This window comes from Anser cygnoides, chromosome 13, assembly GCF_040182565.1.
Source record: "Anser cygnoides isolate HZ-2024a breed goose chromosome 13, Taihu_goose_T2T_genome, whole genome shotgun sequence".
Lineage (NCBI taxonomy): Eukaryota > Metazoa > Chordata > Aves > Anseriformes > Anatidae > Anser > Anser cygnoides.
Window position 1 is genome coordinate 4235529 of NC_089885.1, and position 23084 is coordinate 4258612.

At 49.2% G+C, this 23084-nt stretch overlaps 1 long non-coding RNA gene across 1 annotated transcript; it reads left to right on the forward strand.

The window, feature by feature from the left end:
* The first annotated feature begins 546 nt into the window (after positions 1–546).
* LOC125183566 (uncharacterized) lies at positions 547–15499 on the forward strand. The gene is made up of 3 exons (XR_007165796.2): positions 547–3558; positions 5664–5804; positions 15086–15499. It is a non-coding gene; the product is annotated as an uncharacterized lncRNA (long non-coding RNA).
* Positions 15500–23084: the final 7585 nt, after the last annotated feature.

The window sequence follows — 23084 nt, forward strand, 5'->3', positions numbered from 1 at the left end:
ATTCCTGGTTTCCCATGTTACGATGGCAATGAAGACATTTTGACAGTCAGATCAGTGATTTTTGCTATGGTTTGGAGGATGATTTCCTATGTAGTAAACTCGTAGCAGAAAGAAACAGGAAAAATTGCAAACTGACATCCTATCTCTGAGCAGTACTCTCTGGATTTCTCCAGGCCTGGCACATTCCCAAGACACTGGGCAGCGCAGCGGGTGTTGCTATTACACACATCTCCTAAGTGCAGGATCCCTCATCTGCAATTTCATGTCAAACGTCCTGCATGATAAAAAAATTCTTCATTGCTCTGTGTGAATATTTGTAAATATATGTGCATATATATATTTATATATATACACACATTCATCCTGTAATTGTTGCTCTTCCCTACTACGAGACTAGAGAACAATGTGTCTCTAGCCCATATTTAGAGCAAAACACACGGTTTTGCATCTTGGCAGTCTTTGCCATCCCTGGTGTACCCACAGAAACAGTGTTTGTGCCGTTAGGAATCTACTGCTGCACCTCAGCTCTCATTTGTATGGCGCAGGTAATACAGGCTGCAGCTGAGAGTACTCTGTGGGATTATAAGTATCAGGACAGTGGACTGTGGAGGTGTAAAGTGAAGGAAAAAGTTGGTTTACTGGTGAAAAGAAAGGATTGATTTCTGATTTCATTCATTTTAAATTCTGGATGATGTTGATGAAGGTAAAATGTAAATGATACCAGGAAGACCATATGTGTGCATTATTTTGAGCAATCAAGAGAGGATGCACACTCACGAGGCTGTTGGAAGAAGAGGGATGAGGCTTACAGTGTTTTGAGACCTGGCTCAGGACGTGGCAGTGGCCAGCTTCTCTGGTGGGAATCCAACCTCTTGTGCACAGTTTGCAGTAACAAAAAAAAAGGAGGCTGTGGTGGAGAAAAATGATGTCACTAGCTGTTTCTGGCTTCTTCCTTCCCTCTGCTTGGAGACTGCTGGCTTCCTTGTACAGGAATTGGGAAGCATCCCTCTGAGAGCTCCAGAAGGTCTCTGGGGTGTCTGTGGTAAAAAACCACCCATCTCCAATGTCAGAGCACTGCATGTATGTGTATATATATACATACTAGTGTGTGTATATATATATGTACGTATGCTTAGGTCTATTAGCATGTAGAGAGAAAACACTGTCACAGAGCTGTATCTTTGTGATGTTCTTACAGTCTCAATGTTGTACAGAGAACAAGAACAGAAACAGGGAAGGGAACAGGTTTTTTGCTCCAAGAAAATAGCTGCAGCTCTTGAAATATATTTAACTGGGAAAAGGCAGAATGGTTTTAAGAGAATAATAACACAGAAAAGCAAAAGCCCACTTTTCAAATTAATTAAACTCATATAACAGGCCAACGTCTTGGTAGACAACCTTTGAAATGCACAGAGCTATCATCCTTGCCCAAGAACTGAATAGAAAGCACATCCTTTATCTGTACTCTCCCAGACCACCTGCTCCATGGGGACGAGCCCAGCTGCAGCCCAAGGAATTGCAGGAAAACAGTTCAGGGGGAAGAAGGTGGAGAAAAGAGATGGCTCCACTGTTTTGCGTCCAAGGATCTCCAGACAGAAGGCAAGAGGACAGGACACATCTGCAGTGGTGTCCTCTGAAAGCCCCAAAAATCTGGAACAAAAGCAACCCTTGCACTTGGCCAGTGTGGGCAAAATGTCTTCATGAGGGACTAAATAGCACTTTTGCTATCACTTACAAAAGCAATCCAGTTACTACAATCTGCTTCATCCGAGGCTTTCCAGCTGCTCCTGCTGTGCATTAATCCTCACCAGAACATCCTGAGGATAACAGAAGAGCTGGGGCGGACAACTAGAAGACGTCTGCCACACAGCTTCATGCAGCCATGTGGCAATTTCTAACGAGCTGGAGGCTTCAGATGGACAGGCCTGTCTAAGGGAACAGGGGCAGCCCTGGGGCATGGTTACTAGAAGGTGTTAGTGTTAGAGCTCCTGGGTGCTGCAGACCAGCGCTTGCACCAGCAGATAATGCTGTGGTGTTCCTGTCACTTTGTTAACAAGGCCAGGGGCTTTCTGGCTCAGCAAATGTGTATCCCTGGCCTGCAGAGTATTTGTAGGGGGGAATATTGGCTTGATGGTGCTTGATGTGCATTCTGGCAGCAGATATCTTTAATAGGGTCACTACCCGGAAAAGGCTGTAATGACACATCGTATATTCTGAAAGTGCCATTTATTGGAATTTTCACATTTATGGAGAAATCGATAACATTTTAAAAATGCTTTTAATGTTTTACACCACATGTACAGCTAAAGGAAAATAATGGACTTTATTCTCATTTACCAGGAATGACATGTTCCTATTGAAAACCAAAGTTTTGAAAGAGTAATTTCTACATTTGAAACTAGATATTTGATATACAGATATTAAGGCATTTGATGACTATCTTAGATCCATAGCACTGTGTTATTTATAACAAACTAGAAAATGGAGACATTCTTCCATGCAGGTTTTCAAATGGAAAATTTTCTTTGGAAGTTTATCTTCAAAACAACAAGCTTTTCACACCAAAAAAAAAAAAAAAAAAAAAAAAAGCTAATTTGCAGCCGGCTATCCTGCTAAAATCTCTTAGAAATGCTTTGCTGAGTTAGGGCTATTTCTCTCATCATTTCTCCTAGAAGGCGAGGGCATTGCAACAAACTCTGCTGATTAAAGCACGGACAAGAGATGCAGATTAACATTAAAGACCAGAAAAGTTCCACAAACACCTGTCACGCAACGTCATCATTATCAAATCTCGTATTTCATCATCAACCAAAACCAGATGAAATTTTCATGGGCTCATAACCAGGAATTTGCTGCTCCCTGAGACTCATAGGTGGCAGTTTGTAAAAGCTTGCCAAAAAAAAAAAAAAAATTGTGTAACTTCGCACAAACATTTCCAAAACTGTTTCCCCACAGCAGATTTCCCCTGTGCACCCAGCAAACACCCCATGTGCCCAAGTACACCTCTGGAAGGTGCTGGAACATTCCATATATCCCTGCAGGGCCCCACAGGTGCCTCAGAGCAGGCCCCGCTGCCGGCACGGCCTGGCCTTCCCCACCCGGCCTAGGCCTCAGTGGAAAACTCCACAGAACAACTGCCACAAATCGGACTAAAACAGGGATTTCATCAGGGAAATGTGCTTTTAATTTTGCATCTTTTTGTAACAGGCCCTCTGAAGAGCATGGAAAGAGGAATAATTAATACATGAGGCCTGGGAGCAGCCTGGGCAGCACTGGCAAAGACTTCCTGGGAAGCCCGGTTTAATTGTGCCTGCCAGCCATCTCCCAGCAAAGCATGGCAGCTCGGACACCTTGTGGGGACAAGGAGCCAGCTTGCTGAGCTGCTTTGATGTTTTGAGATTGTCCCGGCCCTGAGGGGGGCCCCCAGGGGCTCCCAGCTCTTGGCCATGGTGAAAATGGGGGTGAGGCAGGGAAACATCGCTGCGGAGCTCAGACCTGCAGAGAGCTTTGGAGGATGAAGAACAGAATGACCTGAGGTATTTCCACAGGGTTAAAGAGGTAAGCTGATACAGCTTTCTTTGGTCTTTATGAAAAATAAGAGGGACAGTTTTCTGTAGAATCAAAGAATTATCTGGCTTGGAAAAGACCTTCAAGATCATCAAGTCCAACCATCAACCTGACTTACCGAGCCCCATCATTAAACTACGTCCCTTAGTACCATGTACACACGTCTCTGCAATACTTCGAGAGATGGGGACTCCACCACTTCCCTGGGCAGGCCAGTCCAATGCTTGACCGCCTCTCCATAATGAATTTCTTCCTCATGTCCAATCTAAACTTCCCCTGACACAACTTGAGACTGTAAAACAATGTCATTTTGTTAATGAAAATCTTGAAGGTTTTGACCTCCTTCAAAAAAAATGAAGTTCCCCATCTCCCTTCCTCCAAGCCAGAGTTATTATATGCACTGAATGAGATCCACCAATGTCAGTCCTCTGATCTATTCTTTATGACGAACAAATTTACCACTGAGTTTCTCCTGGCTCTAGGTGAGACCAAAGCAAGGAATCAGACAAGCAGAAACCAATTGCTTCTGGTAGTTACACCATCATTTACACCACAGTGCGTTAAAATAACTGCTCGTGAACACTATCCCCATCCTTATTAAGAACACTAAAGACTTGAAGATCACCCTTTACTCAGCAGTGCTGCCCTGCCAGTACCATGCTTTTTGGGCTATTGAGGTGTCCCATTGCCCTGCCAATGCTGGGGGTCTCTGGAGCATTTGAATCACAGAAGGAGGGTGTGAGTATTGTGTTAGATAGATGTGGTGGTTTTACCATGCTAGGCAGCTGAACACCACAACCGCTCTCTCACTCCCCCTCCTTAGAAGAGGAGGGGAAGAAGTAAAGGAAACAACAACTCACGGGTTGAGATAAGGATAATTTAATTAAAGGGAAAAAATAATTATTAGGGAAAGATTATTATTAATTAAACAATTTAACTAAAGGGAAAAAAAGGGAAAGGGGAAAAGGGAGGAGGAAAGAAAAGAAAACAAAACAAAACAAGTGAAGGCTATGTGGAAGTGCAGAGGAAAGAAATTACTCTCTACTTCCCACAAATGAGCGATGCTTGACCACGTCCTTGAAGCAGGGCCTCAACGCACATAGCTGGTGTTTGGGAGGACAGAGGTTTTTGCAACGAGAGCCCACCCCTCCCCCCTTCTTCCTTTCTCCACCTTTTATGGCTGAGTGTGACATCATATGGTATGGAATATCCCTTTGGTTGGTTTAGGTCAGCTGCCCTGGTGATGTTTCTTTCTCCCTTTTTTTGCCCACCCCCTAGGAGGGTTAGAGAGAGTCCTGATGCTGTGCCAGCACTGCTCAGCAGCAGACACAACACTGGTGTGATACCAGTGCTGTTCTAGCTACAAGTGCAGAACACAGCACTGTATGGGCTGCTGCAGGGAAAGTTAACATCCCAGCCAGACCCAGTACAATAGAGAAAACTGCATTTCTTTTCATCTCATCAGGTGCAGGGGAAGGCTCTTTGCACAGGCTTCAGTCCCTGTGTTTCATAAGCTCTCCAGAGCCACACTGGAACAGAAATCAACACCCAAAAAAAATTTTAAGAGTAAATAGTCCCAAGTACATTCCCAGCAGGTGGCCAGATTTACCAACAGCAGAAGAGCTTTTAAGTTACTAGTGCTGAGTTTTAGCTGTCATCTGCGGCTGAAGCAGTGGCTAGACATGAGCAGTGTTGTAAATTTGGCAGTGGCTCTGGCACGTGAGCTGCTGGTGGGGGGCACTGTGGGCAGCAGTTTCCTCTACTCCTGTGGTTTTTCTGGCTGGTGTGATGCCGTAGCATCAGTGGGAAGCTCCCTCCAGCTCAGTTGCAGTCCATAAATACCAACCCAGTGCTCCAGTTTGGGATACCACAGTGACAACTGGGCTCGGGGACACCTGGTGCGATGGTAACCTGAAGGCAGACGCATCCAGAGAGGACACAAAATTCAGCAGTGAAGTGACCAGCCTGCAGGCGATGTCCCAAGTGAGTCAGGAGCTTCTGCTCTGCTTGAATTCAAGAAGTGACTGTTACCAGTATTCCTAGATGACACCAGCTTGTCATAACATCCTCTAACCGCTCCGCATGTACTGTTTCAGATGGTCGTCAAAACGCAGAGAAAGGCTGAATATTTGAGGCTCCTTTTCTGAGGAACTGGACAATTATGACAGTGAAGGAAAGAGTGAGTGAGAAAAAACAATGTGCCTTTTGAGCAAGACGTCATTACCTGCAAGACCCAGGTACGACCTTCACTCCCCACCACTACTGCAATGTGTAGTCTCCTGCTGTAATGATAACATGACTTTTTGTTCAAATGAGGCTTTATTTAGGAAGAAATTGCTTTTATCCACCTTCAGGAGAAAATGGAGGTCAATTGTCCAGGGCTGCACGGTGAGACTTGGCAGAGATGGCACCAGATGAGGGAGCTGGGCTGCCAGTGCCACAGCCTGACTCCCAGCTGTCTCAGCCAAATTGCTGGTGATTCAGTAATTTTTAAAATTTTCTTCTGAATCTTCAGTGATGATGACTGGGGGGGGGGCAAGGGTAGCATGACTCCCCCAGACTGAGGCCAAGCAGATTCTTCAGTTTCTAAACTCTCGGGCAGGTTAGAAAGCAATTGTTGTTGTCATATTTAGGTCCATTAGTAGCCTGTCACATAAATTGTCTCCCATCCCGCTGATGATGCTTGGTTGTGCTCCAGCTCCCAACACACCATGGTGCTGCTGACTGCTGCCTGTGTTATTCCCAGCCAGTTGTCAGCAGGAGAAAAAAATCATTACAGATTTTGTCACTGTCATTCAGACCAGATTGGGCAAATTAGGATGGAAACTTTAATGTTTCATGAAAACAGAAGTGTTGGCTACAAGTGGCTTTTGCTGGCGCTTGCTTTCTGTGCTCATTATAGCCATACCAGAGGTTTTCCAAACAGCATGGAGAGGAGAAAAGTTGCAGAAAAGGACCGAGGAGTCCTGGTGGACACCAAGCTGAACATGAGTCAGCAATGTGCCCTTGACACCAAGGAGGCTAACAGTGTTTTTGGCTGCATGAGGCAACGTATCACCAGCAGGCTGAGAGAGGTGATCCTTCCCCTCCCCTCTGAGTCCAAGGGTTGTCTGACAGCAGACACAACTTCAGGAGCTTCACCCTGTGTTTTGGATGTCAGTATGTGGTTGCTTGCTATGGCCACCGGGGCGGGAGGGGCAAGCTGAAGGCCAGAAATGATGGACATAAACATCTCCTGCCTTTTAATTTACTTGTGACCAATGGCTGGCTCGTTGTCATAACCCACTCACATTTTAAATAGCATTTTGGCATGCTTCCCCCACCTAATACAATACAGATAATTCTCTCACAATGTACCAAAGATAATGCAATTATCATGGAGTTTCCATAGACATGTTTTATATTATCTACTTAAAATAATCCGATTTCCTTGCTGTAATCTAATCTAGCTGTGACTTGGTTTGCCCTAAATGAGATATATGCTTAAAGACAACTCAGAAATAATAAACAAGGGGAGGATAAATGCTGTATCACTGCATTTTGATCGAAGCACTATGGATTCAGAGTAGCAGACCTGGCAGTATGTCTGTCTTGGGGGTGGTATATTTGTTAAGGACCTGACAGCACGGTGTGTAAGGGCATTGCACGCCTCCAGACGCAGGGAGCCCAACCCATGCTGCTGGAAGAACGTGGTGAGCTTTTCAGCCAGGGGGGATGAGGGCCATGGGATCTGTGACTCTCCTTCTCCTCAGGACTATTTAGGAGTTCAATTACTGAGCCTTCTTCATTAGCTGCCTCCTTCTGCTCCTTAGCATCAGGGTCCCTCAATGAGGAGCATCCTTCAGCGGCTCCTCAGCACCAGCTTTTGTTTAGCTCAGCTGGCATGGTGATAAATGTGGCTCCAGCAATGCCAAGGTGGAGGAAGGGCCCAATGTGAAGTATGACATTAACAGTTATCAGTGGTGTAATATGATTTGACAATACAGTTAGCAGATTAAATAAGGATTAATGGGACTTGGCCACTGTGCTGCACGTGTTTGCTAAAGGAAGCACATCTTCTCTACATCTCATGCATTGGAAACCTAAGTGACCATGTGAAACAACCCAAACCATTCCTGGGAGTTTCCAGGTGATGTGAGAAATTGCCCCACCTGCTCCAGAAAAGGGGGTTGGATTATTTTTTCCTTTCTCATCTTCTAATATTCTGTCTGCCACAAAATGAAGTTACAGCTGGCTGAAAACCAAAATGGGCTTTCAGTACCTATCAAAACTTCACAGTCTGACATTTGTCCTCTGCAACCACATGCATCTATCATTTTTTTATTTTCCTGTCTTCAAAGCATTGTATCACGGATGGGCACAAGCACGGAAGTTCAGATGATTTGTTTGGAGAGAAAGACACCCCCTGTTTACATAGCAGACCTTAATCTACCTCGAATTGTCGTGCAGATGATGCAGCTCTGGTTGGGGTACGTCTCTGGTGGGCTCCGAGCCCATGTACCTGCAGGTGGGGACAGTGCCACAGCATGTCCCCAAGGCTGGGGCTCCCAGCTGCACCCCAGAGACAACTTGCTTCAAAACCCAAAATCCCATGGACATGTGTTGTCCTGAGCAGCACAGACCACCACCGTGCTCTTCTTGCAGGCATGCTTTTAATAGGCAGACATTCAGCCTACAAACCCCAGGCATCCTTTTGGGTTTGTTGCCACAGCTGAAAAATCTGATGGCAACAGGAGGACTCCCAGGTGTTACAGGAGGAGTGGGTTTGCCGCATTTTAAAGTCAGATTAGTCAATACAGGTGGAAGCCCTGATCCTGCTCTTAGCATCAAAGGTGCACATCTATTCCAGCTCCTGAGTGTCTTGTTCAGCAAAGCACATAAGCACCTGCTTAGCTGTATGAACATGGATCCCATCTCCTCATCTCCGGGATTTATGGCCAAGCTTATAGTTAAATACGTCTCCAAAGTGGCTTAAGTGCTGCAGTGAGCAGGGCTGAAGTATCTCACAAGCTTACAGCCTTTGCCAAACCGTGTCTTTAAGAAGATTTTCTGGCTCACAAGATGCTTGTGTTTGTGTTCCCCCAGAACAGAAGAAGCCTGGCAAAGTTTGGGGGATCTGAAAACACACATAACAACCATCATCTCTCCGTCACCAAGTGTCACATTTGTCCCCATCTGGCCAAGCTGGTCAATGCCTCCTTAGCACGATTACCGAAACACAATTGTCCTTCCTCAGCCTCGTTCGTGTCTCTGTCTGGGAGCAAGATTTGTGTGTATACCACCAACTAGAAAGCTACAGTTTTCTGCACTGATCTATTTCATGGAGCTAAAATAATACACACCATAAGAATAATTTCTGTTTGAAGCTCCTGCGCGCGTAATATTTCCCACATATTTTCTTTATTCATCTTTAAAATTACTCTGTCACTGCTGAGCTGCAGCATCTCTAATCTGTACAGATGAAGATGCAGGAAATCCGGAATATGTTATTAATATATGGCAATTCCCAGAGCATTAGGGGCTTACGCATATTGTGGCAGACACCGTGAAACAGCAGAAAAAACTAATAACATGTAAAGCAAGAGCAAACCCTATTCCAGGAAGCTTATTTGCAAGCCACTGATGTGAAATACAAGGGGTAGAGGCATCTGATGGTGCAGGGAGCACAAGAGAAGTGCTGAGCGCGTCCCATGCACAGCTCGTTTGGGAAATAATTGCTGAGGATGGGGCAAACCCACAGCAGCCCAGCCAGGCAACGTGCAGCGTTTAGAGCAGAAAGAGCTAAGCCAGCTCAGACACACTGCTTTAGCTTCTTAAATGCCAGAGATCCCCACAAAGCATCACTCACAATAGTTTGATCTACTTAAACTCTAAACACTCAAATAAAAATGTGGTTTAAAACATTGGGCTATAGGAAAAAGAGGCACTTGAAAGCAGATAAAACAGATTCAGAAGAGTAATTGTACACACACATAAAACATTCATCCTCTACACAGTTCACTGGCTTTATATTATAAATTTCAAATAATGCCCTACGAATTAGTGTTGAATGTAGTGTGAGAGGCTACATGATAAAATAAAGTGCGGCAGCAAAAAAAAAAAATAACCAAACCTCTAAATCCTAAATAAAATCTGCCTTCTATCCTGCTCTGTGCCCCAAGCACAAGCTCTTGTTTCACCTATGAATTACAGTGCCTGGTACATAGGATGTCAGGGATGTAATTTCATTATTTCACCAAGGGAGGATCATAAAACCTGGCTTTACAACAACTGTACATAGCCTGAAAAATGCCCAGAGAGGAGATGGAGCACACCACCACACTCCCTCGTCAAGCCAATCAAGCAGATTTCATCAGGAGGAGAGTATTTATGGACTTCTTCTCAGCCTCTGAACAACCAGCATTGTTGGGGTCGGTGCAGGGACAGGATCAAGGGATGCTGGAGGACATGTCCTTGCAGGCAGTGCCCAGCTCGGATGTTCCATCCCTGCCACAGCAGCAGCACTGCACTTTTTCCCTCTGCATCCAAAAATATGAAGCCTGACATTAATGCAATGATTTTCAGACTTCTTTCCTCCTTCCTGGAGGCCGGTGGGGCTGGAGCGCAGCCTGAGGCCCTAGATAACATGCTCCCAAGGCTAAATCCAAGCAGGAATTTCTTTGCTGGGTGGCACAGGGAGAGAAGTAGAGTGGCCACCCGGTAGTGTGATCCCCGAAATCCCAATTAGGCACCCGGGGGGCAGTGCTGGGGGTGCTCAGAGCCCACGCCAAGGACTGAGGATTGATGGAGGCGCTCGGCGCACAGCGGCGATGAGACAACCACCCCTGAATAATTCACACTGCGTTTTCTGCAGGCATTGAGCAGGCTGGAGCACCTCTTATTTTTCACTGTGCTTTATTAGGCACATGAGAGACACTAAATTGGTACCCTACTTTCTTTAAAAATAGCTGCCTATAGGGCACAGTGAATGGAATTTAATTTTCCCTCAAAGTTAAATATTCCTTACATCGGCACAGATCTCCAGCAGAGAATCTGACACTGACAGACCAGGAGAATTTTCCACCCTTCTACGAGTGTGACTCAAATATGTATTGGTGGCAGAAATGATTTTCAACCTGCATATAAGGAGCTGGAAAGACATATCCTGCACTGACAGATGTCCTGGACTTTAATATTAATGGCATTCCCGAGTTTGCTCCCAGGAGGCAGCACTAACAGTTGTTGACTTAATGATTTTTTAAAGAACAATAAGTCATGAAGCATTACAGCGTTTATTCTGAGCTATCATTTATTCTGGGTCAGAAAACAACAACACCCAAGGCTTTTGTTTCACGTTTTTCTAGGGATGGAGGGATGTGGGATGGAGCAAGGAATTATGGAGGCCTGAACCCCGCGGTTACTTGACAAATCATAGAAAATGAGACTAGGGTCTTGGAACAGGTAACCCCCGATGGGCCCATGCTGTGGTCACCCAAAATACCCACCTGACGGTGAGACATTTCTAAGGACAGGTGTGGGGACGTTGGTAAAGCTCTTGGAGATGCCAGCGTTGCAGGAGGCCTCATCCAGAACCGGATCCAGCCCCCGGTGCTGAGAACAGCGACTCCACACGGGGCCTGACCATGGTGTGCGAGGCCTCCAGGTGCTTCACCTTCCTGCTCAACAACGCTTAACATGGCACGCACATCCGCATGCGTATATACGAACACCAACAAATACGGTCTAATTATTACTTTCTCCCTAATCATACAGCTGCACTATTCTGGGAATCGCTTTATTACAGCACTTAGGAAGGAATTAGTCTTGTCAATAACTGCTGAGTGACAAGGGCGTTGGGGCCATCTCCTCCTGGATGCTGCCTTCTCCGTGCTGTCCCCTTCTGCCACCCGTGGGTGCCAGCTGGAGCCCACGGGCGCAAACACAGGGATGGGGAACCCTGGATGAAACCCCAGCACCCCACCCCGTGCCCCTGCGTTCTGTTCCTCACATCTTTTTCCTCCCCAGTGAACTCCAGACGAGACTTTGCCTTCTGTTGCCTGCTGTTCCCCAGCAGGCGGGGCTGAATAGCTTCAGGCTGCGCTCCCAGCTCTGGACAAGCATTTTACCAGAAAACGCAGCATCCCCTGGAGCCTCATTCTTCAAAATCAGATTTTCTTCCTTGCCCGAGGTCTCATTACACTTGCTGCCTCCTCCTTGTTTTCCGTCCTGTGTTGCAGGTAATTGCATCAATGTTCTTACTCATAGCTGCAGCGAAAATAAAACGCCGCTTTGTTCTCCGTGCTGAGAACTGACGCTGGCTATTGCTCCCTCATCTTACCCGGAAGGTACCACTGCTCTGGAATTTATTTTAAAGATTCATTTCTTCTCTTTTAAGAGATGTGAGATGCTCACTTTGCTGGGGGATCACCACAGCACCTTTGGGGCTGCTTTGCCCCAAATCAAGACATTGCTTTAGGAGAACACAAGACCAAAAAAAATGTTGGTTGCCTGCTAGAAACAGAAGGGGAATTGACTGAAATAATCTGTTAAACTGGACACAGAATTAGGAGCATTCCATCTGGGTCATCACTTCCCTGCACACAAACTGCAGAAGTTATCAGCAAAACTGTACCTGCTCAAGCAGACGACCACGCATCGTTATTTGAAGGAACACAAGTAACTCACATCACCAAGTCACTTGGAATTGCCAAATAACTCTGAACTTTGTAAAAGGCATTAGCACTTTTACAACGCTGGAGCCATATTTCCATGTTATTTTCTTGAGCAATTGCTGTTTATTTGGGCCCGTTCCAGGCTGGCAGGAGGGATGGTAAGGCAGTAATGTAGCGGGTTATCTGCTTTACAAACTTCACTATCTTATCTACAAGCAGATCTTTACTCCGCAGAGAAGTCAATGCATGCAGGCATAGCAGTCGCAGGGCTATCACTTGTACCACACCAGTGCTCACAGAGGTCGAGCCGCCTTCTGTCTAGGAACAGACTCAGCCAGACCCTTCCCATAAGTTTGAGTAAAAATCGAACATAAAGTGATGGCGTCCACTGGGATGCCGTTTTTAGCACAGAATGGCATCTTCCCCGTGACTGCCCACCTGCTGACCGCCGTGATGGTCCTTCAGCATCACCAGCCATGAGCCAGCTTGTCCACTAGTTTTTAATTATCTCTGGTTTGAGTTTGCAGCCGTCACTGATTTCAGCAAAACAACCCCAATGGTGCAGGCATCCTTGTAGTTAAAAAGTGTGTTATCAGCTCAGCTTTCACCTATGATTAGCAGGTTTTCAAACACTGGATGCAAAAATTCACAGTGGGATAGTAATATTTTTAGATCTCGCAACGGGTGAAAATTTGGAGGAGGGCAGCAGGATTTGGATGCAGGAAATCAGTGAGGCTCTGCCCCACGTCTCTTGGATTTCTGGGGTGTTTGGATCTGAGCTCGCTGGGCCAGGAATCGGGCACTTGCTCTTTTTCCTTCACATGCTGCACACAGCTACGGGGAGGTCACTGCAAACCCAGTGCTGCCACCTCCTATCAAATGCCCCTTTCTGAACGGAGAAGACCTGCGATTAGATTGCACCATGCCCTTCAAGAAAAACTGCTTTTTGATTGCAAAAAGTGATTAATCGCCATCCCTTCCGAGCAGACCACATCCGTCTGCAGCAGCCAGTTGGTGCCCTGGGGCTGAAGGGGCTGAGTCAGTGCAGGGGAGCCTGGCAGCCTCTGAGGGAGGAGTTGTGCCTTGTGTGTGTGTGTGCATACACATACGTATGTGCAGAGGCATCTTGGGCTTGTAGCCCATCTTCTGCTGCCCAAAATGCACTTGCATGGGGACATTTCAGAGATGGTTGGCTGGGATGGTGCAAGGGAGACAGTTGCCCAAACTGATGCAGAAACCTGGGAAATCGAGGATATTTGGTGTATTTTCAGTCTTTTAAATGAAACCCATGCCTTGTGCAGAGACATCTTTACAATCACCCAAATTAACCTCTGCGGGGCTGTTTCAGGACAGCCTGCTTTAGAGTGGCTGGGTGGTGAGATGGGTCCTCCACGCTCCTGGTTGTAGCATCTGCTGGAGTTTCGCTAACAAGAACGGGGTAAGGGATGAAAGACAGCAGCATCGGTCCCATCAGGAGCTCCCAGCAAAGACAAGCGTCATCCCTCACTTGTCGTCCCAGGCTCATTTGCCTGCATTCACAAGAAAAAAAAATAGATTAAAAAAATAGCAGTTAACAGCATTGGTGGTAAATAATTAACACAGAAACCTGCCTCAGTGCCGGAGCTGACTCTTGGCCAGTTCCACGTGCCCTGATTGTCCCTCACAGCTGGGATTTCAAAAGCTGCAGAGCCCACAAGCAAGGGCAAACTCTCAGGAGCTTTTGGGACGTGGCACCGGGAGTTTCAAGGCAGTGCCATGGACAGGTTGGGACTGCTTCAAAATGGGCCCTAGCTGGGAATTGGAGCTCTGGCTGCTTTTCCTAGCAGAAATTAAGAGAATTTGTCAGAGCATCAGGGAAGCAGGAAAGGAAAAGCCGGCCAAGGGACTTTCCAGGCTTTGGACATGCTTGGTGAACTCTTCTAGACAAGCTCAGCCCTTCCCCAAATTAGCCAAAGCTGCTCCTGTGGTCTGCCCCGTGCCCAAGCCCCAGCGAGGCATGAAGAGCATCACTGCAGTGCTGCTGGAAGCCCAGCCAGCATCCCTCTCCCTTGTGCTCCAGGGTTAAACACACACACACAAAAAAAAGGGAGAGAGAGAAAGCAAGTTCTCGTTTTGTTGCCATAGCAGCCTTCTGGATTATTTAGACTGATAGCATTTGTAAAAATTCAACAAAGGGTAGCGTATCTCTTGGAAATCGGAGCAGATGTAATGCTGCCTGCCATATGCCACTGGGAAAAAACCTATTGGCAAAGGAAACATTGTCGGAGCAAAAGCCGAACCCACGTTGTGCGGTGGAAAATGTCGCCTTCCCTAGATTGCAGGGCAGAGCGATAACGCGGGGAAAATCGCCTCCACGTCTATAACTGCTGCAAGGCGCCATGGGCAGTGCCAGTGCTGCCACCGCAGGAAGGTGCCTTCACTGCCTTGATGAGCCGCCATGCGCTGCGGAGAAAAGGTTGTTAACAAGGAAAATTAATTAGGCAGCTTAACGAAGCTCGCTCCTGAGGAGCCCTGCCCACACCGCAGGTGAGGCGCCATGGTCTCTGAGAACCACACCACGGTTTGGGCTTCTCCTAAACAAATCGGTATTTGGAGTTAAGAAATCCCACTAAAAAAGCTGTTTTAGTTTGTGTATGCACAAAACCAAGCCCCACTGCAGTTTTCATTCCAGGTTCACGCTCTCAAAAATTCTTTCAAAGAGGCATTTTGGAGCCTGGGTTTCACCTGGACGAGAAAGGGAAGGGCTGGAGTTGCTTGGGGCTGTTGGCCCAGGCTGGGAGGGGGTGGTGTTCTCATTTTCCCAGTAATTTTGAGTCTTAGCTCTGCCCCAGCTGCTCAGATGCAGCACTTTGTGTTTCCTTTCCCAGGGACATGAGGCGATGCCCATGGAGCAGAATCCGTGGCATAGAACCAAAGCACCACCTGGGCTGGAAAAGACCTTCAAGACCATCAAGCCCAGCCATCAGCCTGACCTTCTGAGTCCCACCACTAACCGTGTCCCTTGGTGCCACGTCCCCACGCCTCTTGAACACCTCCAGGGACGGGAGCTCCACCACCTCCCTGGGCAGCCCAGCCTGATGCCCGACCATCGCAAGTCCTGGACAAGTTGTGGGGATGCAGACGTCCTTCCAAACATCCTGCTAGCTGCTATGAAGGTGTTAAGCTGAATGAAACCAACTCGCTGAGACACGCTGGGAGCCGAGGGCAAAGGGAAGGATTGGCAGCCATCGCGGAGCAGCAACGGATCAAAGCACGCGGTGGCAACAACCCTGCCAGCAGCACTGCCCTCCTCGGCACTTTCTAAAAGGCAAAGTCGCTTGATTAAATTACCAGCCTGTGAGAAATGGATCTCACGTTCCTTTCGAGAGGAAAAAAGCCACATAAAACCTGCGTTTGTTTTGCCGAGGTACCTCCAGCGCGTATAAATCACACGCGGATTAGTTAACCTCTCTTCTGGGGCAGTTCCAGCAGTTAAACAGCGGACTTGGGGCCATCCATCACTGCTGCTATGGGCTGCGCACACCGTTAGCATCGCTCTGGCAGCAGGAACGAGTCTGGTGCAAGCTCACCACCGGCCCCTGGCGTCCAAAGGACAGTAGTTGGTGCTCAGACCTCGGGGACGGCGGCTCCCCTGCAGAAATTCAGATAAAAGGGGGAAAAAATGCCCTGACAAGGCTCAGCAAAAGCTGTGTCGTCAGAAATGTTTTCTCCAGTCAACTAGTAACAAAAACAATCGTTTTTACATTAAATCCTTGCACCCCACGTGCAGAAAATCCAAGCAGCTCAGTGATGCTTTTGGCAAATTGTGGACTCTGTCCTAAAAATACTGTCAAGAGCATCAAATCCTCCAGCAAGCCGTGCGATGATTGTGGTTACCTGCTCGGTCCCAGGTTCATCTGAGGTTTCGGCAGGACCGCGCGGAGCTGTGGCCATGTGCAATTAACACCTGCAGGTGTTTTTACAGACGGATGTGAGGCTCAGTTTGATGAAGCTGTTGTCCGTGTCACGAGTGAAAACCTGGGGAGAAATCTGTGTGTTTGGTTGAAAATGCTGCTGAGTGCTCAGCCCTGGGGGAGCGCTGCCCTCCCTGAGTGCCCCAGTGGAGGACGTGAGGCAACGGCCTCAAGGTGCACTGGGGGGGCTGAGAGCAGACGTCAGGAGGAGTTTCTTCATGGAAAGGGTGGTCAGGCATTGGGCCGGGGTGCCAGGGAGGTGGTGGAGTCCCCGTCCCTGCAGGTATTCAGGAGGCGTGTGGACATGGCACTGAGGGACATGCATGGTTAGTGGTGGGACTCAGAAGGTCAGGCTGATGGTTGGACTGATGGTCTTGAAGGTCTTTTCCAGCCCAGATGACTCTGTGGTTCCGCGGGTCAATGATTTTATTCCCTAATTCTCGCCTGTGGTCCTGCCTCGGCAGCCATGCCTCTTGGAAGCCACAGTTCAAGGCTTCTGATTTTTTTTTTTAAGCTGCTTGGGAGAATGGGGATAATTAGCAACGAGGCCCGTGTGTTAAGAACATGCAATTAGAACCCATCGGGCTGTAATTTATGTCTTAGCCTTCCACGTGCAATAATTAACGCGGTAACAGGCTGCGCGTACCGCAGCGCCGGGGGGGCAGCGCAAGGCGGGGGGAGCGGTGCCGCGAAGCCAACCCGGGAGCAGGAGCCGTGTTTGACCCCTCTGCACCCGGCGTGGAGGAGGACGGGGAGGCTGAGCCTCCGCCACGAGCCTGATGAAGGAAATCTCAATGCAGCAGCAGCAGGGTCCCAGGAGAAGCTGCGGGCACCCCACCTCTGCCCCGGTCGTGTCGGACTGCGGTACTCTTACACAAAAGCCTGCCTTTTCCCCAGAAAACAACAACAACAACAAAACATTTTGGGATTGGTGTGATGGGTTTGGTACCAGCCATCACCGCTGCTCCTCCATCCTCCAACCAACACATCCTCCAGCCCACACATCCCTGCTCTCTGACACCCAAACACCCAGAACACCGGTCGGAAGTGGAATATTTAGGGATAACGTTCCCTGCTTCTGCGATGGCACTAAGATGATGCTTTCCAAAGAGCCTGGAGGCATTTGGGAGAGCCCAGCCCTCTTCTCCAGAAATATTAGGGGGTTCCAGCCAGCTCTGCTCATGGACCGGGGCCGGCAGTGAGGCACTTAGTGGGGCTGGGCTTTGCCACGGGGAACATCCCTGCGGGCGGCAGGGCGAGCACCGAGCGGTGCCCAGAGCCTGTGGCTTGGCATCTGGCTTCTGTGAGAGCTGTTATTAACAGGAATCATCACACGTGAGCAGCAGCACACTTGGGAGCTGGGTGAGTTTTATCAGCCCTGGTGTGCTGGGCGAGGGGACGTCTGCCTTTGCCCAAGAGCAGCAGTAGCAAAATGCTGCTGAATGCAAAAAAGTGCTGTAAAAGCAGAGCCTGAGGCTGCAGGCAGAGCTCGGGGGGCTCCCTGCATGACACCCAGCGGGCTGAGTTTTCAGAAGAGCTTAAATAATGTAGCAGCAGCCTGGCAGGGAAGCAGCACAACATTTTGGCAAATCGTGTCCCATGCCTTTCCTCTGGCCACAGCTGGCAGGGTTTTGCCTGATGCCCTGCACAAAGTCTTCCCCAGGAGCATATTTAAGTGTTAATTTTTTATGGTGTCTCACAGTTTATTTTTTAATTAAGATTGTGCTGGAGCTGGAAGGGGAAGGGCTGTGGCATCTGCTCATGGTCATGGTCGTATCACCCCCAGGCTGGGAAGGGGGAGCGGGGTGGTGGGGTGGCCCCTGGGGCACAGCCCGTTGTGGTGGCATTTACTTATTTACTGCAATGAAAATACTCAGAGTGACATCTATAATAAGACAATTTTCTAAAAAAATAAAAAAGGCAGCAAAGAAATTCCCCCAGGCTCCACTGCCTCAAACACACCAGATCTGACAAGTCATTAAGTCCCATCTTTTCTGCTTACAAATTACAAGGCACGTGGTGTAACTCCAGAACGGCCTTTCTGTCACTTCTGGAGTGAAATATGGTGGGAAATAAAAATCAGAGAGCCGCAGCACCTGCAGCCACGGACAAATGTGAGTTGGCCAAGCTGAGCAAGGGCTCGCAGGTACCGCATGCCGCGATGCTCCACGTCTCTGCTCCCAATTCCTTGTGCTGGCGCTCCTGGAGACAAACCGACCCATTCCTGGTACAGTCAAGCCAAAAAGCTGCTGACTTGGGTGGATTGGCACATTTCAATGGTGGGCCCTGCACCATTCCCTCCTTGCTTTGCTTTTTCCAAGAGTGCTGCTCTCAGCCAGTCGCTAAAACCAGGCAGGAAAGCTGGCTTAATCACGTTAGCAAATGGCTCCCAGGAAATAATTGCCTCTTTTATGGAAGTGACCTCATTTAGGCGCTGTTAAATTGGGCAGTAACCGAGACATCTGGTGTCTCTGACATCACTGCACCAGCAAGGGACACGGCCATGTCAGTGCCTTGCTCCCAGGGCTCACCTGTGGGTTGTTTTCCTATCCCACAGCCCGAGCTGCACGATGCACTGCCGGTGCCAGGTGGGACAGGTCCCTGTGCGGGTTTGGCAAGGGGAAGGTGGGAAACCAGGCAGATCCCGAGGGAGCCAGGGCTGCTTAGGCTGAGGGCACATGGAACTCAATAAGCAGGCTGCACAGTGTGAATGCAGGTAATTAATTACTGCCGACTGCGCTGTTTATCATTCCTTTGTCCTCGGTGCGGAATAGCCTTCAAGCCCTGGGGGCAAACAGCTCTTGCACATCAGGGAATCCCAAACCTGCACCTGCAAGTGGTTTCTGCGGGGTGAAGAGTGGATGGAGCTGGGGTGCAGAAAAAGCCCTGGCCCTCTGCTTAAGAAACCTGGCCCTGGACTCACAGAAAAGTTGTTACCTGGCTGCCGGAGCTGGCGAGCGGGGACTCGTCCTCAGTGATCCTCTGGTGCCTCTGTGGCACCCACCCTCGGGGGTGCTCGGGCAACACCAGGGCAAGCCTGCATCCGTCCTCCTCCATCCGGTCCTGCCCCCTGTTCTCCGGGCTTGGTGTGCTTGCTGAGATGGCGTGCTTCATTAGGGTCAGAAGTTAATTGTGTTTGAGGCTTCCCTGCTTCCTGCTCTTCCCAAGGAGCACCGGCTGCTCCCGAGCAGCATGCTCCCCTGGGCACCTCTTGCACCTTGTTCAGCCCAGTGTTTCTCAGCTACCAGCAAGGCTCCAATTGTTTTCAGAACTACAAATGAATTTAATAAGGGTCCCAGCAAGACTTTGAGGCCACAGTTGACTTGTCGCACCTCCGGCCCCCGGGCATGCTTCACTATCGATCTGTTTATCGCCGCCGCTGAGAGCGCCATCCATCACTGCGCCAGAACCAGCCTGCAGCACCGAGCAGGCACCAGGAGCGTCGTTTGGGTGACCAATGGGATGCGCCCCTTGTTCAGCATCTTTATGAAGCACGAAATACTCATTCTGTAAAGCACCGATATTCAGGAAAGTCAGCAGCCGGGTCCTGTCTGCTCCCAGCTCCGGGTGGGGAGCAGTTCTGCTGAGCTCCAGGTGGAGACGCCCTTGCAAAACCAAATGGTGCTGCAGAATTAATTCAGAGCTTTGGGAGAACCTCTCTGGAACAGACCTTGCTTGCCAAAAACCTGCAGGGAAGCAGAGGCTTTTTTTCAAACCACTGAGGTTTCTCTGCACCCGTGCCCCGGGTGGGTGTGGACGAAGCTCGGTGCCCCGCAGTGGTTTTTTTTTGCCACTTTTTCCATCACCTCGTGCCAGGCTGGAGCTTTATCCTTCTAAACGAGGCTCTTCTGTGACGACCAGGAGGGGAACCAGGTGGCATTTTGTGCAGAGTGTGCTGGGGACGGGCCCCCTGCTCTGGTGTGTCCCTGGGGATGCCGCAGCTCCAGGGCTTCCGAGCTCTGTGCTAGTGGCCACAGGAAAGGTGGCAAGAGGAACTCCAGCTCTCCGGCGACATTTGGGATCCGGCTGGAAACCCATAATTAAAAAAATACAGATGATTCCAGCCCTGCTCTGTGCCTCAAAGATAAACATTGCTTTCTTTCCCCAGTGGCCACTGTGCAAAGAAAAAAAAAGTAGTAGGAGGCTGAGTGGAGCTCTGAGAGCTGCTGAAATGCTTTGTTTGGGGCTTATTTGCTCTGGGCACCGGGGGACGGCTACGATGGCCTGCTTGAAACAAAGGCCAACACCGTGCACACGTACGGGGAAAAAAGTGCCAGCGGAATGTTTAACATTACCCAAGAATAAAACCTTCCTGGAGTCTGTCCCCGGCCTCCCCAGACATATGGTTTTGTTTCTTCCTTCCTTCACACGCACACAAAAAAAAAAAGGCAGAAAAAGGCAAATCGGCTGCAGCCGCGCATCCCCAGCAGTGCGCTGGGCTGAGCCGTGCTTCTGCGCTGGAAGGCACCGAGCTGCAGCGCGAGCACCTGCTCGTAGCTCTGCTGGCTGTCGGGTCTGCACGTCTTCAATTGGGACTGCTCGCTTGGCTGCAGCCTCCGCCGAGGTCTTCCACTTGCAGGTAATTTGCAGCTGGCGCTCAAGCAATTACCTTGGAATGATTTCTAGAGGCAGTGCAAGGGTTTGGTGTGGTTGGGGTCTGCAGAGCAGGTCGGAGGAGGAGGAGGAGGAGGAAGGCGATCTAGGAGACCGGTGCTGGGCAGGCTCACCCTTCATCCAAACCCTGAGCTCCCTGGAAGCAAGGCTCAGGGAGCAGGACCAGGAAACCTACCTATTTCCTTCTATCCCTGCTCATCTCTTCTTCTACTCACGGCGCACCAGGCTGCTGCTTCAGCGCGGAGCGATCCTGCGGTGCACCAGCAAGGGGCTGAAGCTGGGGGTCGTCCACCTTGCCAAGGATCATCACGTCCACCAGGAGCTCCACGAAGGACTGCAATCCCCCATTACAGCACATGCTGCTTCCCTCCCTGTCACTTGTATCGTCCTCAGAGCGCGGCCGCATCTCAGTCCCTGGCCCCCCTCATGCCCCACAGACCCTGGGCATGGGGACAAGTGGACCTCAGGTCGTGGCTGCCCCGATCCCTCCCCAAATTTTAACCCTCCACGGCTGGGTTATTCGTGATGCAGAATTGGAAGAAATAAGAGATCTGCCTTGAGAGAAGGGCTGGAAGACTTAATTAGCTGGCTGCTGGCACGCAGCAATTACTGCTGTACGGCACGGCCCAATTATGGTACTATTAACTTCAGTTCTCGGGAAATTCGGTGATTAATAATACTAATAATTCTGCTGACCTCAAAGTAATTGCAGAACATTAAAGGAGAAAACTGTTTCTAATTAAGCAATTCCCAATCCTTCTGTTTTCTCTGGTTCTCTCAAAGCCCCCGGTGCCCCCTCAGCTGTTGCTGCCTTGGGGATGGGGCTGGCAGCAGGGCAGGGCAGGCCCAGGGAACAGCTTTTTTCCCCCAAGAAGTGACATTCCTGGAGCCATTCAGTGTTTTTTTTTTTTTTTTTTTAAAAAAAAAGAAAAAGCCAGTGCAAGCCATAACCATGCTTCTGACAGGCTCCAGTGTCCTGCTGAGCTGAAGGGAGGAACGCTTCCCGCAGGGAAAGCTCCGATGCAGTTTGAAGTCCCAGAGGAGGCTGGAGGCTGCCTGGCTGCGGGTGTTTGCTCCAGGAGGAGGACATCAGCGGCTGCTTCTTGCTTCTGGAGCCGGGCTCAGGGCAGGGAGGGCCGAGCAGGAGAGCAGCGAGCAGACATGCGGCCGGGGAGCTGCTCAGGGCCACACGCGGAGCTTTTGCAAAGCTGGGAGATGGGCAAAATGTTCCTCTCCCCAAACTGGGAACAGCTCTCGGTGCGTGGTGTTCACAAAAGCCCCAAACTTTCTGACAAAGGAAACAAAAAAGCTCAGTGACTTGGGCTGGGTCCCTTTGGGGTTGCTGCCCTCTCTGCCCTGTGGAACACCGGCTCACAGGGCTGTCTCACAGCCCCAGGCACCCCGATGTGCAGCACCTTCCTGCCAACCTCCAAAAACGGTAATTTAACAAAAATCATTGCTAGCTCTCACGGTCTGAATGCGATGCCTTTCAAAATGAGTAAAATGGAAGCGTTTCACCCCTACAGCCCATGCTGGGTGCTCGCAGCGATGCCATGTGAGGTTGAAAGCAGAGCAAAAGTGCAGCCTGGGGGCGCCCTGTTAACTCTGAAACCTAACGAGGACAGAAGCTGCACACCACGAAGCCCCTTTGCTCTGGGCGCTGCGCCTCAGTGCAGACAAGCCCCAGGCCCTGCTCAGCACATGAGCAGCCGCAGCAGCTCGGCCTGCTCTCACCTCTCCAGCACCATCCAAATCCCTGTCCTGGCCTCTTGGGCATCAGCACAAAGAGCAACCAAAGCACCTCCCCAAGATACAAAATTAAGAGCTGAAATGCTGCAGACCAGAGGGCTTATCGTTATTTTCTGGTTCTAAAATGCAGCCACAGAAAATAGGAGAGTAGAAAAAAATAACTAAGTTGCAGAACTGCCCACTTTTGTGCTTTAAAAAATGACCGGGGAGAAAAAAGTTCAGGTAGTACAGTAGGGCTCTCAAATTTACCAGCTTTCAGATATTGTATTTGTGTGGGTCTGTGTGTGTATGTATACATAGGCATATATAAAGGCCTTATATTTAAAAGGTTAGTACTCTTCCTGGCAAACGATCAGTGAAGATTTTCCTCTAAAGTTTTCCTCCAAAACACGAAGTGAAGATTATCACAAACATGTCACTGGATCCAAATGCACCTTAAAGCAGCCTTCACAAGGCCGCTGCTGCCATCTCCTTTTCCTTCCTGGAAAATTCAGAGCAGTGCTCCACAACACAACTTGCTCGCATTTTGGTTTTCCTGGGGAGCAGGATG